Consider the following 18,135-nt stretch of genomic DNA (forward strand, 5'->3'; position numbering starts at 1 on the left):
GCTAGAAGCATCCCATCCATGTAAATGGGTAAGTTAGCTTCATTTTTAGATATTACACATTTCAAATTTTGTCAGTCTTTTTAATTTCAAGTGAAAGCATACTGTTAGTTAGCTAGCTAACGTTAGCTGGCTGGCTCACTAGCTAACATTACATGTATGATCTGTGTAGTAGTATTATTCGTATCTCTGAGTCATTTGCATTGCTAGTTATAGCCTAATGTTAGCTAGCTAGCTAACATTGAACCTGGTTGCTTAGCTACCTGCAGATTCATGCACGGTAATAACGTTATGAGTTGCGATTATGGTAAATTGTTTAGCTAACTAGCTACAAGTCTAATCAAAAGACTCCACTATGCAAGCAACCATTTCAATAGAATGTTCATGATGTCACTGTGAGAACTGTTGATAGACTAAGCTGGTAAATTCACTCTGGCTATCCACTCCGATTTCAGAGCACTCTGGTCTGAGTGTGCCAGAGTGCAGAATAACTGACGAATTTACAAATGCTCAACACCTGTTGAATAATCAGCAAACGTTGGCAATAAAGCGTTATTAAATTGTTGCCAGCAGCACAGTTACAGTCACCAACGCTCTGGATAACATAAAATAGACTAACCGGCTCTGCTGGGGCGAGTAATATGGTCAAAGTGAGCTGTTCTCTCATTTGTGTCTGGAAGTAGCTAGCAAATTAGCCAGTTAGCTTGGGTGCTTCACTGCTGTTGTTAGGTCAGAATGCTCAGATCAACCCTACTCCTCGTCCAGAGTGTCCAGTGTGCGCTCTGAACGCTTCGAAAGCGAAATGATCTGAATTTACGAACGGACAAAGTTTACGAATGCTCAGAGCGCACTCCAGATTGAATTTACAAACAAACCCATAGTATAAACCAGCCTTTGGTCTTGAAATATTTGGTTATTTAGTACATGGCCTCACAAGTGAATCCTTAAAGAGATGGAAGCGGCTAAAGCTTAAGATGATGTGAATGATGCTGAATGGGTTTAGGTTTACCAAAACATTCGAGGGCCATTTTCTCAATAGTGAGTTTACAAGTTGATCAACTTCCAAGGCAGAATTACGTTTCCCATTGTTCCTCGACTGTGTGTGATATACCATTTTCTAGCTCTGAGTCTCCACTTTATCTAATGTAAAAAACACAATTTCAAATTTAGCTACATAAGATCGAGCCAGTCGGTCAAATATTACTCTGTAGCAGTGGAGGCTGCTGAGGGGAGGATGGCTCATAATAATGCCTGGAATGGAGGTAATAGAATGGTATCAAATACACTAAACACATGGTTTCCATCTGGTTGATACCATTCCATTGACTCCATTCCAGGCATTATTATGAGTCGTCCTCCCCTCAGCAGCCTCCACTGCTACAACGTAATATGAGAAGAATGCAATTGCTGAATGTATGTAGATATTCTAAACTAGGTGTTTTGATACCTTCCAAATGTGGAACAGGTCCATGTAGAATAACGAACCCTTTATTATGAGCCATCCGGTCCTCTGCAGCCTCCACTGCGCTGTGGGCTACTGACCTATTCAAAGCTTCTTCCGGCATCTCACCATACATCTGCCTGTAGTTATTGAACTCAAACTGCAGGAGGTTTGTTTGTTGTGATTGAGTGGGGGGAAACAGCTGCGGGCAAGGTTCTGACAGATGGGTGTGTGTTGGTGGTGGCAAGGACACACCCATGAAACATCCACATCAAACCACACCCCCAAGCCAACTCACATTTGGCTTCTGTCATGGCCGTCGGCATTTCTTGAAGAGAAAGCCAAAACAACGAGGCCAAATCAGCGGGTGCAGTTCCCCTTTATTATTTAAAAATGAGAGAGAGTCTAGAGAAAGAAACAAGGAAAGAAAGAGAAAGAAACAAGGAAAGAAAAAAAATATTGCAATTGGAGAGGGGAAGAGGATTGATTTATGATTTATACAGATAGAGCATATGGTATTGGCCGCCTCACTGTCCAACAGCCAACAGATGGAAAATGTGATGAAGTTATAATTTATTCACTACACCGGCAGTCCTACCAAGTCTTACCATGACCTGCTTGGTATCATTATTTAGTATAGTAACAACCCACAAAATCTTTCCGCTATCAAGTCAACTCAACTGACTATTTTTTTTACTAGTCCATCACAACAACTGCCACGTTTTTGCATCGTACAAAAAAATTACAGTACAGTTAAATACAGTAGACAGACCATCATATCCAGCAAGGGTAGTTCACTACAGCATAAATATATGGTAGGTACAGCTCTTCATGTCCACACACCATCTCTGGCCTTTTAAGCAGTTATAAAGAAATCCAACAGCCAAGGCAAGATAGTGTAACCTATAATGTACACTATGGCTAACCCCTGTCCTTGAATTACAGTATGATTAATCAAAAATATTTTCAAATATATATTACCCTGAAAAAAGTTACTTTAGCCTCAAAAATATGGTTATTCCCAGATAAATATTATTCTGTAACAGAACATAAAGTGATCAATAGTCTGTTTGACCACTTGATGTATTTTCATCTTACTTTGTCCAGTAAAATAGTACATCTCCTACCGTTTAAATGGTCTGTGAGTGACCGCTGACTTTCCTTCCTGCTTTTCTTGAGTGGCCTCTGAATCTGAAGGAAATCAACCCCCTCCAATTTCAATGGAAAGAGTGGCACTGTGAGAAAATGTATTTGTCCAGGATCCACAGGTGAGTAATCCCTTGATTTCCTATCTTCTACTTGGAAACTGGTAGCCCCTCTTTGGGGGTCACGACGCACAATGGAGGACAGGGGACTAGCAACCAAACACCATCACACAACCTGTGCACACCTCTCCACGGAAAACAGCTGATCACTTCTACTCAAGGCTGGCGACCATGATGACGAAAACAATGCAGAGGAGAATGATGATGATGATCCTGTCACTTTTCCTCAAATGATACCATAGATCTCCTCTCTTATCCCTCATTGGTCAAATAAAACTAAGTCTGAAGATAAAATGACCAAGGCCAAATGACTCGGAGAAAGAGAGTAAAATAACGAGAGGGAGAAAGAGAACACTTCTCGTGTCTGTCTGTCTGTTGGACCTTACTGGCTTGTGACACGCAGAACGTCATTGGGGGAGGCACCTGAGTCACCAGCGGTGGCACTACTGTTCTGGGGAATGCTGAGCAGGGCGGAGTGGGGGTGATGTGATGTGAGGGCCAGAAGGGTCCAGATCCTTTGAGCATCTCCATGGTGCAGGTTGCTAGGTGAGAGAGTTATAAAGCAATGATGGCAAATAAAATAAAGTAAACAGCAGGAGGCTAACAAGCGCTAATTTTGCCTGCGTTCCGTTATGAATTAATGACAAGATCCCACTGACACCAGGGCAACATCGGGATAGGGGGTCTGCTGTGATCATTGAGGGGCCCAGGTAATCACTTTAGGGCCAGGGGGTAGAGCTCTGTTGTCTGGATACTGAGGAATGATAGCCCCCTTCTTCTCTTCTCCTCCAGTCAATATATTCTCATCGCTTCCCTCAACCCCTTGTCAATATCAACTACCTCTCTGAATTCCTGTCATGAACTCTCCCTAACTGATTCTGAAGTTTTCAGTTTCTTCGCTTTGTCCCAACATTTCAATCTCCTATGTCGTTCTTATTCTGTCTCTCTCTCTCTCTCCTTTCCAATGTCATCCTCTGTCACAACCAAAACCCAGAATTAGGCCCATTCACTGCCATTTTACTTTAGAGCCATTACCCCTCCTTAAGTCAAATGGACCAAAAACTAAAACCCAAAAACTTTACTCTTATCTGTCATACCTTGACAGTCAGTCCCCTCTCACCTATTTCACAAATAGTGTGTGTGTGTGTGTGTGTGTGTGTGTGTGTGTGTGTGTGTGTGTGTGTGTGTGTGTGTGTGTGTGTGTGTGTGTGTGTGTGTGTGTGTGTGTGTGTGTGTGTGTGTGTATGTGTGTGTGTGTGTGTGTGTGTGTGTGTGTGTGTGTGTGTGTGTGTGTGTGTGTGTGTGTGTGTGTGTGTGTGTGTGTGTGTGTGTGTGTGTGTGTCTGAAGTGGTGGAGAACAGACCTGAAAATCTCTTCTTAATTAATATCTGAACAAGCTGTCAAGGTTATTCATTCACCAGAGAACTGCAGACCAATGAAGAGGTCTTAAGAAACAGACAACACCACATCGAAGTGTAACAATTAGGCCTACATACCATTCAATTAGGCCCCAACCAAAAGTGAGGGGGTGGCTCTCTCCAACATTGTGATTACAGTTTCCTACAAACCACACGGAGGAGAGATGATGAGAATCATTACCCAACCCACCATTTTACCACTTTAAACTGCTGAGCTGGCTGATTGGGTCTTGAATTTGAGAGGGAGGGGGTAAAGAAACACCAAACAGCCTCGTTGCACACCAAATAATTATTAGAATAAAATAAATGTACCCTTCTCACACCTTTCCCACATATTATTTCTGCTCCAGCAGGAAAAATAATTAAAGCCCATGAGAGAAGTTGCAGGATAATCACTCATTTTTATTTAGTTTCACTTGTGGGCTCAAATATGTGATAATCTGCTAGAGTGTTAGTAATGACATCATACCTGTGATGTCTGGTGTTTTGCCAGTGAGTGTCACACACTCTATGTGGCTCTTCAGTTGGTGATGGAGCAGCCGTATCTGATGCTGCTGAGCATCTGGAGGTGGAGGTTAGTTGTGGAGACGTGTGGATGAAGTCCTTGGAGGAAGAGCCATGCTGGAGCTCTGTTGCAGTTCACTCCCACTCTCCTGAACACCTGGCACAGTGAAAGAAACCAGAGAAATGTAGAGAAAAAAATATCTCGATAGACATTACCTAGCCTAAATGCTGAGACATCCCTTCTATTAAAGAGACTGCGTATAAGATATAGACTGTACTCCTTAAACCTCTCCTGGAATGTGACCTTGCCGCAGTAGCTGGCATACTCCAATGACCCTGAGAGGTAAGCCGGTGTATACCCCCAGCAGGTGCAACCAAACCGGCTAGGTCAAAGGGTTGGAGGCAAACAAAACAGTTCCTGTGCCTTCAGTTTGGGGGTTGTGCGTGGGGCTAGGGCTGTCCCGGTGACTGTATTACCGCGACACCGGCAGTCACGAGTCATGAAGGCAGTCAAGTCCAAGTGACCATTAAGTCACGGTAATAAGGCTTCTCCAAGCTCTTGTGCTGTTGATGGTCATTAGTAGCCTACCAAACTTGCTAACTGCCTAGTACTCAGCACTATATTGTCCCTCTAATCACTCTGACATCAATGCAAATGTAAGCAAAAATCGAATCACTTCATGAGACCGCATGTTGCACAACATTTCTATAGGCTATGCAATTGCGCGAGAAAACAGAGTGATGGCCTCTATTAAAAAGAGGAGGACCCCATCAGCTTTCTATAGGCTAGGCCTAATATATTTATTTCTCAACTTTCCCAATATTAAACACATTGCTTATCTTTACAACAGGAGTATAGACTACCTGGCTGGCATGAAAATGAATCACGGAAAAGCGTCCTCCATTCGCTATTTATGTGCATAATTTACATGTATTTTTTCCTGCTGCCCCTGTTTCAAGACAATTGCATGATAATGTTCTATTCTAAATCATAACAAATTTTACACAAATATTATTTAGTATATGTAAAGAGAAGATTAAATCAAGAATAGTCTGATGGGTGACAATATTAGCCTATCACTGGTGAATTATATATGATCACTAACGAATGACGCCCAGCATAAGGCAAGAAACAATGTCTTTTTTTGGCGACTTTTTTTAATCATAGTCGCACACCTCATGAAGCCTAGCCCATAGGCATATATGTTTTCATAAGGTTTGTATCACAACTAAAGTAGCAAAATAACTTAAAATTAAGCACAACAATTCGCTTTACAGGGTGTGTAGAGCCTAACTAGCATATATAAGCAGCACGTGAGTTTCAAGTTTGAGGAAGATCATTTTCACCATAAAAATGCACCTTCATAATAAAAACATTACATGCATAATTGCATTTGCGGTCACTTTTGATAAATGTGTTTTCCCGCTAATGGAACATTTACACTCATAGCCGACTGCCATGTGCGCATTGCCGCGCTTATAATGTGAAAAAAATTGCTTAATAATTTATCTACATTCTAAGCTAAACATTCTGATCTGTTGCGTCATCCACTTTGCGTAAACAAAAATATTTTTGGTGCTAGTGGTTGTCCCAGACTATGTTTGAAATATTCATTTCTCCAACAGATTAGAATAGGTCAATTTAATAATAGATTGACAAAGGATAGTGCTTTTGCTGTTCGTTAAGGATACTCATCTTCAAAATCAAATACATACTTACAAGCCCTTAACCAACAATGCAGTTTCAAGAAAATACCAATGAAAAAAGTAAGAGATAAGAATAACAAATAATTAAAGAGCAGGGGTAAATAACAATAGGAAAAACATAACATCTGGGTTGGATTTTCCTCAGGTTTTCGCCTGTAATATCAGTTCTGTTATACTCACAGACAATATTTTGACAGTTTTGGAAACTTTTCTATCCTAATCTGACAATTATATGCATATTCTAGATTCTGGGCCTGAGAAATAAGCAGTTTCATTTGGGTACGTTTGTCATCCAAACATCAAAATACTGCCCCTTACACTCAAGATTAACCAACAATGAGGTTTAAGAAAATACCAATAAAAAAAGTAAGAGATAAGAATAACAAATAATTAAAGAGCAGCAGTAAATAACAATAGCAGGGCTATATAGGGGGGTACCGGTAGAGAGTCAATGTGCGGGGACACCGGTGTCAAGGTAATTGAGGAAATATGTACATGTAGGTATAGTTATTAGTGACTATGCATAGATAATAACATAGTAGCAGCAGCATAGAAGGGGGGGCAATGCAAATAGTCTGGGGAGACATTTGATTAGCTGTTCAGGAGTCTTACGGCTTGGTGATAGATGCTGTTTAGAAGCCTCTTGGACCTAGACTTGGCGCTCCGGTACCGCTTGCCATGCGGTAGCAGAGAGAACAGTCTATGACTAAGGTCGCTGGAGAATTTGACAGTTGGTCAGCGCATGCTCAGAGTACACGTCCTGGTTATCCATTTGGCCCTGTGGCCTTGTGAATGTTGACCTGTTTGAAGGTCTTACTCACATCGGCTGCGGAGAGCGTGATCACACAGTCGTTCAGAACAGCTGATACTCTCATGCATGTTTCAGTGTTGCTTGCTTCGAAGGGAGCATATAATTGATTTAGCTCGTCTGGTAGGCTCATGTCACTGGGCAGCTCTCGGCTGTGCTTCCCTTTGTAATCTGTAATAGTTTACAAGCCCTGACACATCCAACGAGCATCAGAACCGGTGCAGTACGATTCGATCTTCGTCCTGTATTGAGGCTTTGCCTGTTTGATGGTTCATCCGAGGGCATAGCAGGATTTGTTATAAGCTTACAGGTTAGAGTCCTGCTCCTTGAAAGTGGCATTTCTACCCTTTAGCTCAGTGCGAATGTTGCCTGTAATCCATGGCTTCTGGTTGTGGTATGTATGTAGTCACTGTGGGGACAACATTCTCAATGCACTTTTTGATAAAGCCAGTGACTGATATGGTGTACTCAATGCCATCAGAAGATTCCCGGAACATATTCCAGTCTGTGCTAGCAAAACAGTACTGTAGTTTAGCATCTGCTTCATCTGACCACTTTCTTGTTGGCTGATGAAAAAGTACACGTGGACAGTTCTTCCAATATCTTTTAATATGCACCTCGGAATTGGATAAGGACGTGCACAGTTGCTTCCCAAATGTGTCTGTCTTCACTTGTAGCCTTTGAGAAAGACCCGATCATGTGATGGAGAGCCATGTGAGTGAGAGGTGCTTCAGCGTGTGCAGCACTCAGGGAGAAGGGCACAACTGCCGCAAAGGCATGGATTTGTTTTAGGATGCATGTTACGGATACCAGTATCCTGTGTGTGTATCCTGTGTGTGTCTGTGTGTATCCTGTGTTCTTTTCCCTCACAGGTGAAAATCATCACTCCCCAATCAGTCAACAATCAATCATCAATCAGAAGACACACCTCCTCCTGTTTCCTACCCAATCACAGTTCCTTTCCCTTGGTTTAAAAACCCTGTCAGTTGTTTGCTCTAGAGTGCAATCTCTCTGTAAATGCCATGTCTGTAGGTCTCTGTGTTTCACGCTCTCTTTGTGTATTAACCTCTCTTTTGTTTGAGCACCTCCATAGCACTTTGTCCTCACCTGTGAGTATTGTTTTTGGTTATGGTGTTTGTTTGCTGGTGAGAAAAGGGGAAACCAAGACAAGTCGCCCATGGGCATACACTACCCGTAGGTAGACTTTGTTAAATACACTAGTTAGAACTGGGCGGAACACCCACTGTATTTTGGGTTAGTTAGTTAGCTGTTGTTAAAGTAAGCTAGTCTAGCTTAGGGGTGTTTTTGAATACTTATTGTTTCTTTCCTTGGGTCCAGCTCAGCCCCTTTTCCTGCTCCCCCCCCCCATTACCGTGTGTTTTCAAATAAACCTTGAGTTTGACGGTAGATTTCAGTTGTCCTGGGTATTTCGTTAACACTTTTACTTTGTCACTATTATAATTTGCCTGAGTTATGTTACGGGTCTCATTACCACCCCCCCCCCCCCCTAGACTGTCGGGCCAAAAGGGATTCGTAACAATGCATTGTGGCCACACACACTGGATGCCGCTGTGAAATTCGAGGCATTATCAAGTACTTGTCAAATTGTGAATGCAAGACTGATGAAGAGCGTACAGTCTGCGCAAAAAAACCAAAGCAGAGCTCTTGCCTTTCAAGCAACTTTTTTCAAATCATCATTAAAGTCGCATCATGCAGCCGAACAATGTATTAAACATCAAAACATATAACCCAACGTTTGTAGAACAACTCAAGTTACATTAATAACTCTAAATTAGGTATATAGGAGTACTATATATCTTTGTTAATCGCTCAACACAATAGTTGTGTGTGTGTGTGAGCAACCCTCAAAACGTTTGGAGAAAATATCCTTTTTATTTTATTCAGCATTGTTCAATTGTATTCTTCATACTATAAAATAATGGAAAATAATACCATGGAATTCTAAGCAAATCTTTTCTGCTAAATGAACTAGTGTAATCCACATCCATTTGGCATAGCTAGATCAGAACCTAACATAAGGGCAACTCAGAGTATGTTATTCTGTTCTTCTGAAATAGACTACATTTTCTTCATATCATGCTTCTTTAGACCTGTCTAAAATAAATTGTTGTGAAAGTGTAGGCTATATTACATGGATTTAGTAGACTTTTTAAAATGTAGATGTTCCAAAGGTGTATATCAGTGGCTTGTAGGCAATGTGTGGAAGCCAGGAGATGCTAAATGCGTTTATGTTAATTAACAATCAATTACTGGAAAACCAATTATATGAGCAAAAAACATGACACTTTACTTGGAACGGCAAGCCAGACAAAATTAAACCGTCCTATTTATATAATGAATATGAATTCAGAGGGCAGAAATGATTAGAATGTGACTTGTTTCAGGAAACTAGGCATGTCGTGCGTCACTACATCACAGGAGAGGCATTTGAACGCAAACATGTATTTTGATTAAAAAATATATTTTTTGGCAGAATTATTATTTTTACCTTTATTTAACCAGGCAAGTCAGTTAAGAACAAATTCTTATTTTCAATGACGGCCTAGGAACAGTGGGTTAACTGCCTGTTCAGGGGCAGAACGACAGATTTGTACCTTGTCAGCTCGGGGGTTTGAACTTGCAACCTTCCGGTTACTAGTCCAACGCTCTAACCACTAGGCTACCCTGCCTTCTGGAACATATGAACTTTCATGTGCCTTAATAACAAACTTGTATGCCATCTGTAAATACAAATACAATTTTTAAAATACGAGCCTAGTTGGTGAGCCACAGGAAAAGGCAGGAACCTTCCCGCTAGCCATGATTGGCTAGATAATGAGTGGGCTGGACATGCAGAGAGATAAGTTCTAATTGGTCTGCCATGTAGTACGCTTCTGTCTATAACATGAACTGCTCAGTATGTGTAGGTAATCCTATCATGAAGAACTGCAAACTCCACTTTCTGGAGGACCAAGTTTTGATGCCTGGTGGAAGCAGATTATGATAGCTAAAAATATGGAGAAAATTCTGCCGTATGATAGCAAATATGCGGATGGAGTCGAAAAGAGAATACACAAAATCCTTCTGTATAAAACACCGGTCTCCGGATTACGTCTTCAAAGTAAGGGCAGCCATGGCATTCATGACAGAGAGGGAGAGGTGTCCATCCATGTATACGGGTAAGATGGTCTAGCTAGCAAAATTTTTTGCTTTGTTTTGTTCCGGAACCTATTTGGTCGGCTCCAGTACATATCCTGGCATGAACAATATTTTCACTTTTTGCAATGTAAAAATTTGAATAAAAGCGATCAAAGTTCATTCGAGTTGCCTCTTCGTTAATTCTCCTGCCTCCACAAAAAAAACATAATGTGAAAATGTAGATTTTCATCCCGGGGCTAATATTCTAAGAGTTGATTCTGGTTGCGCCGGCCCGGTTTATGGTTTGCACAACATTGTAACCTATGTTTGAGACCAATGCTTTGCCATGGCTGTGTGAGAAGCACACCAGTATCGCTAAGATAACTAGAATGAGATTCACTTTCTATGATCTCTCTGCTCTGATAGACATGAACCTGCAACTCTCATCTCTCCGGTGTTGCACTTCATAATTTATTTCCTTATATAACCATAGCCGCGCAAAAGGTTCTTAAGGAACTACAGCACCCATGATAAATTTAAATTTGCCAAAGTTACAGAATAACCGCTGTCTTTTCAGAAATAAATGAAATCATTCAGAAAAGCCTACTACACCATGAGAAGGCCTATAATCTAGCCTCAGAGGATCAAAAGCTTTTTTTTTTAAATTGCTTAGCTGTAGATTGTATCCCAATAACAAGGAATAGCATACAGACAGGAACGTGTGGTAAATCTGTCAGTGACAAAACAGGCCTTTCACAATATTTAAAATACAATCGAGGGAAAACAGGTTGGAAAGCAAATGGCTCCTGCTGAAAACAGAAGACCAAAATATTTGACCAACTTCCAAATATTGTTTTACAAAAGAAAGAGGGAGGGATAGGCTTTTGGCACAAGCGCATTGGCCATCACCCCACAAGTGAGCTGCGCATCATTGGGTGAGTAAGTGAAACTGATGCATTTTTATTACTATAATTTCCTCCTCATATGGTAGCCTACAATACTGTAAATGTCTCCACACACACAGACCTAGGCTATTGATGGATTCAAGACAAGGTTGTTTTTATTGATTTCAGATTCTCAGTTTGTCAGTTTCAAAGTAGCCTGCTATTTTGATCATTTGTAAGGTATTAAAAAATATTCTGCCAATGTCTCCAGTCATGTAAAATGACATAGAATTGCATGAAAAACATTTTTTAAAGGACAATTTTTTCCTGGACCCTAGGCTACTAAAAATGTGCCCCATGATGCAACTTCTGTAAGTGCCTCTGATGCGATGCTTTGCAAATGCTATGCAAATGCGATGATGCAATGCTTTATCTTTGTTTTCATGCTTTCAGAACTCCCCAGGTCACCCCCTCTCGTGCTCACTTTTTGTTCCGGCACCTCCCGATTTACAAATTAAACACAGAATATGATTCATATCTCAGAGCCATTTGCATTGCCAGTTAAAGCCTAATGTTAGCTAGCTAACTAACATTGAACCTAGTTGGTTAGCTACCTGCAGATTCATGCAGTGTAGTAACATTATGAGTTGGGACAATGGTTCATTGTTTAGCCAGCTAGCTAGCTACATGTCTAAACAAAATACTCCACTATGCAAATAACCATTTCCATAGACCTTCTGTATCCTGTGCATGTGACAAATGAACTTGTATTTTATTTGATATAGTTTGTGTATACCAGAGACAGTAATGTGAAGAACAATATGATCTGCACCAAAGTCAAATTAGGATATAACATTAGGCCAATGAGACAGTGTTCTAAAATTCTCTGGTAGAATGCCCTGCTTTTATTTCATCACACTCCCAACCGTAGGCAATTTTCTGTAATTGGCTCGTCATTAACTTATAAATAATGATCTTGTTGTGAGTTTATTTTCCTGTAATAATGAATACAAATTAGCTAAAGTTAAAACGTTGTCAGCTATATCATATGGTCATTATTTGAACTGGCTAGCAAGCTAGAAACTAGCAAAAATATTGTTTCGAAAGTTACTTTTAGTTGCCTGGTTTGCTAGATTGACATATACTAAATACATTTTTAAACAGATGGGTTTATTGGTGTTAAAATACACAAGTTTTGCTATTTTGGACCACCAGGCTGCTGATGTCATGCAGCCTGTAGTTTTTGTGTTTATATTTTTTCAGAACGACAAGTTTGATGTCGGAGAACAATAGAATGTTCATGATGTCATGTGCGACAACTGTCTAAAGACATTGATAAACGTAGTATAAACCAGCCTTTAGTCTTGAAATCTTTGGTAGTTTAGTACACTACTGTACTCCCTCTGTTTAGTACATGGCCTTGCATGTGAATCCTTAAAGAGATGGGTGGGACTAAGGCTTAAGAGGGTGTGAACGACGCTGAATTGATTTACTCAAAGTGGGGTTACAAACTTTCAAAACAGAATTACTTTATCATTGTTCCTCAACTGTAGTTTCTGAAATATAATTTTTTAGCTCTTAGTCTCTACTTTTATCCAACGTAAAAAAAAAAACACAAGTTCAAATTTTGCTACAAAAAAGACCGAATCGAGCCGGTCGGTGACAAATATTATAGCATTGGACCTCTCAATAAAGGCTTCAGTCATACAAAAACTATACTTACACTACTGTTCAAAAGTTTGGGTCACTTAGAAATGTCCTTCTTTTTGAAAGAAAAGCAAATTATTTGTCAATTGAAATAACACAAAATTTATCAGAAATACAGTGTAGACATTGTTAATATCAGAAATGACTATTGTAGCAGGAAACAGCTGACTTTTTATGGAATATCTACATAGGCTTACAGAGGCCCATTATCAGCAACCATCACTCCTGTGTTCCAATGGCTCATTGTGTTAGCTAATCCAAGTTTATAATTTTAAAAGGCTAATTGATCATTAGAAAACCCTTTTGCAATTGTGTTTGCATGGCTGAAAACTGTTGTGCTGATTAATTAAGCAAAACAACTGGCCTTCTTTAGACTAGTTGAGTATCCTCGATTACAGGCTCAAAATGGCTAGAACCAAAGACCTTTAATCTGAAACTCGTCAGTCTATTCTTATTCTGAGAAATTAAGGCTATTCCATGTGAGAAATTGCCAAGAAACTGAAGATCTTGTACAACGCTGTGTACTACCCCCTTCACAGAACAGATCAAATCGGCTCTAACCAGAATAGAAAGAGGAGTCGGAGGCCCCGGTGTACAACTGAGCAAGAGGACAAGTACAGTGGAAGCTTCGAAGGCGAATCCGAGAGCAGCAGCAGATACAATGCTTGACCTCTTTAACAAAATATGGGAGAGTGAGGAAGTGCCAGAAGAATGGAGGAAAGGGTACATAATCAAGTTCCCCAAAAAAGGAGATCTTAGTGATTGCCAGAACTGGAGAGGAATATAACTCCTGTCCCTACCTAGCAAAGTATTCACAAGGCTGATCCGAGAAAGGATTAATACCATTGTAAACTCCAGGCTATGAGAGGTACAAGGTGGGTTTCCGAGCTGGAAGGTCCTGCATTGATTTGGTAGCAACACGCCACATCATAAGTCCCTGGAATGTCCCTGGAATGTCAATCTCCACTATGAATTCATTACATAGACTTTAAAAAGGCATTTGACACAGTAGACTGACCAACCATATGGAAAAAATAATGAAACACTGCAGCATCCCAGGAAAGATTGTTTGCATCATTCTGAGCCTACACAACAACACAACCAGTCATGTCATACACAATGCAACCCCCTCCGCACCCATTCTCAGTGAACGCAGGAGTAAGACAAGGATGTCTTCTTTCCCCAATCAGATTCTCCCTTGTCATGGACTGGGTCATGAGAACCGCCATTAGCCAACCACAGGGAATCCAGTGGTCTTTAACTTCGAAGCTAGAGTACCTAGACTATGCGGATGATGTAGCACCGTTGTCACACATCATAGAACAAACAGGAAACACGGACAGGCCCAATCGCCCAGAGCACAGGCATCAATGGAGACCAAATCAAACTGATGACGATCAACACATCTCAAGTTGCCCCAATCTTCCTGGAGGAACAAGAAGTGGACCACATGACATGCCTAGGCAGTATATAACTAAAGTGAAGTAGCAGATGAGGACATAAAAACAAGAATAGGAAAGGCACACGACACATTCACCATGCTCAGGCCAACTTGGGAAAACAGAAACATCTCACTCAAACCAAAAACTGTATTTGCATTCCAACATAATAGGCTCTATTTTCAGCTGGCACGAATAAGAATACCTTTATTTGTACAGCACTTTTCAATATGTAACAAAGTGCTTAACACCATAAAATAATTAAATGAAATAAAAGTACAAACAAAGAAACAAAGGCAGGAGGAAGGAGAATGAAAAGAGACAGCTAACTGAAATTCGGCTATTCAGCCACAACCGTTGCTGACAAGTGTATAAAATCCAGCACACAACCATGCAATCTCCATAGACAAACATTGGCAGTGGAATGGCCTTACTGAAGAGCGCAGTGACGTTGAGCGTGCCACCATCATAGGATGCCACCTTTCCAACAAGTCAGTCAGTTCATTACATTTCTGCCCTGCTAGAGCTGCCCCGGTCAACTGTAAGTGCTGTGTCGTGATGTGACTATCATTAATCTGATGACTGTTACTTATCAAATCAATGAATTATGTTTAATTGTTAGGAATTTCTCATTCGGTTACCATCTCCCGAATGAACTCTAGAGGATATATAGATATCTCGTACATCGATAACAGTCACATATTAATCATTACCCCATCAGTCATTATACGACATGATTATTCTTTAGATCCCCACTTACCATTGTTAACATTCCTATCTCGTTCCAAAGTTTACTCTTTGGACTTTAGAGTTTCTGGCTGCAAAGGTATTCAGTAGACAAAGGCCTTTCTTTGGTGGATACTGAAAGGCAGAGAGGGAAAGGTCCCTCCTGCTTACATTTCCTACCCAGTGTTAAGGTGTCAAGTCCGGCACAGCCCCCCTTCCCCTTTTCTGTGGTAGAGATGGGGTCTGGCTTCAAACATTTGCCAAGCTGATGGGTCCTTTGATCCACTGTCATGAGAGTTATGACAGCTGTTATTGTGAAGTGGAAACATCTCGGATCAATTTGGCGCAGCCACGAAGTGGTAGGCCACACAAGCTCATAGAATGGGATCGCTGATTGCTGAAGCGCGTAAAAACCGTCTGTCCTTGGCTGCAACACTCACTATCGAGTTCCAAACTTTGGAAGCAACTTCAGCACAAGAACTGTTCGTTGGCAGATGCCAGGGGAACGCTACCTGCCCGAATGCATAGTGCCAACTGTGAGGTTTGTTGGAGGAGGAATAACGGTCTCTGGCTGTTTTTCATGGTTCTGGTAGGCCCCTTAGTTCCAGTGAAGGGAAATCTAAACGCTACAGCATACAATTACATTCTAGACGATTCTGTGCTTCCAACTTTGTCACAGCAGTTTGAGGAAGGCCCTTTTCAGCATGACAATGCCACCGTGCACAAAGCGAGGTTCATACAGAAATGGTTTCTCGAGATCGGTGGGGAAGACCTTGACTGGCCTGTACAGAGCCCTGACCGCAACCCCAACGTGAATGTCTACTGCAAGCCAGGCCTAATCGCCCAACATCAGTGCTCGACCTCACTAATGCTCTTATGGCTGAATGGAAGCAAGTCCCCGCTGCAATGTTCCTACATGTAGTGGAAAGCCTTCCCAGAAGAGTGGAGGCTGATATAGCAGGAAAGGGGGGACCAACTTCATTTTAATGCCCATGATTTTGGAATGAGATGTTCGACAAGCAAGTGTCCACATACTTTAGGTCATGTAGTGTATATCGCTGTAGCTTACCATCGCTGATGATAGTGACTTTGACACGTGGAAGGTAAACAAACAAACAAATAGCTTACAAGCTATTCAACACCAAAGACAGCCATTTGAATTCCTGCTACATGAGCTATTGATTCTACACTTTATTTCTTCAATCATAGACAAAAAAGGTTTGCATAAATGGCCTATTCCAGAGAACCTGGCAACCGTGGCTCTGTGTGTGAGAACAGCCAGATGCCTGTTAGCAAAAACAAAACGTTGTGATAATGTTATACGATGGTGCAATGACTCAATTGCCTGTAAACTGATTGGGACCTGATGGAGACCCCAACACTACAGGAAAGCCTGGTCACTGATCAGACTGGCTCTGGATCCTAATCAACACTAAGTGTAGGATTTTTTCTCTTTCTCGGTCATTCACCTAAGGCCACAGAAAAGCAATATCTAATCAGAGAGGGTCTAATGATGAACCAGGCCAAATGTACGAGGCAACCACACACCAAAACTGCATCATCGCCATATTGTCATAGCAACGGGGATCCTGATTCAATTACTAGCATGGTATCACAAGCCAGTCGATTATGATAAGTTTGTGATGAACATACTGCAGCTAATGGTGGTCTCTTTCAGAGGGATTGGAAAGTGATTTGGCTGACAGTTAGTTTGGGACATGGATTGGATGGTTTTCTGTTTCAAACTGGTTACAGGTTGAATTTAGAGGCATGATGTCTAAGTTGGTAGAAGTCATTAAGCACACAATATATTGACATACTGTAGATGTATTATTAGAAGGAATCACAAAAACCGGGTGGTGACAAACGTTTTTTTTTTTTTTAAGTTAAACCGGTCACATCTTATTTAAGGACAGGGTAAAGTATTTAACAACCTGAGCCCTTTTCAGTTACACAGGCTGTGCTACTTGTGTCTCAGCAGGTACACTTAGAAAAAAAGGGTTCCAGAAGGTTTCTTCGGCTGTCCCCAAAGGATAACCCTTTTTGGTTATCAAAGGGTTCTCCTATGGGGACAGCCGAAGATACATGTAACGTTCTAGATAGCACCTTTTTTTCTAAGAGTGTGGATAAGGTTAATGCACTGGCTAATGGGGATCGGGGAACTGATGAGCCATTTGATGTTAAAAGGTAACTGAGTAGCTCTCTCTCTCTCGCTCTCTCTTCTGGGAAATGGGAAAGGAGATACTTAATCAGTTGCACAACTGAATGCATTCAACCGAAATGTCTCTTCCACATTTAACCCAAACCCTCTGAGTCAGAGGTACGGTGTGTGTGTGTGCACGCATGTCTGTGTGTGTGCACGCTCGCTCTGAAGTGCAAATGTGTGTATATACAGTAGAGCAAGATTTGAATTGAACAAGTCTTCTTTGAAACTTTGAAACATTCTTCACAGTACTTGTGTTCAAAGAACTCAATAGACTAAATTATTATATATTATATATTATACTGTTGATATGTTGTTTATTTGATCTAAGACAGCCAGAAAAATTATCAACTTTAATAACTGTGTGAATTTCTAATTTGATATTCCATTTTGCTCCCAGTGCAGATGGGTAGAAATGTTATTAATACAAGAAGAACCAGTGGTAAGGTCTGTTCAACGCTTGTCTGACCAATCGGAATCCATGCTACAGGACTGTTTTGATCACACGGACTGGGATATGTCCAGAACACCTCTGAGAATAACATCAATGAATACACTGACTCTGGGTTCAGGAATTGCATAGAGGATGCTGTTCCTACAGTGACAATTAGAACAAACCCAAACCAAAAACTATGAATAGATGGCAGCATCCGAGGACAACTAAAGAAGTGAGCAATCACATTTAATCATGGCAAGGTGACTGGAAACTTGGACGAGTACAAGCAGACCGCCTATGACAAAAAGGCAAAAAGGCAGTACAGGGAGAAGGTGGAGTCGCAATTCATTGGCTCAGACAGGAGACAAATGTGGCATGGACATCAGACAATCAAAGATTATGAAGGGAAAACCAGCCATGTCACAGATACCTCACTCCCAGGCAAGCTAAACGCCTTTTTCG

Source organism: Oncorhynchus masou, chromosome 25 (genome assembly GCF_036934945.1).
Source record: "Oncorhynchus masou masou isolate Uvic2021 chromosome 25, UVic_Omas_1.1, whole genome shotgun sequence".
Classification (NCBI taxonomy): domain Eukaryota; kingdom Metazoa; phylum Chordata; class Actinopteri; order Salmoniformes; family Salmonidae; genus Oncorhynchus; species Oncorhynchus masou.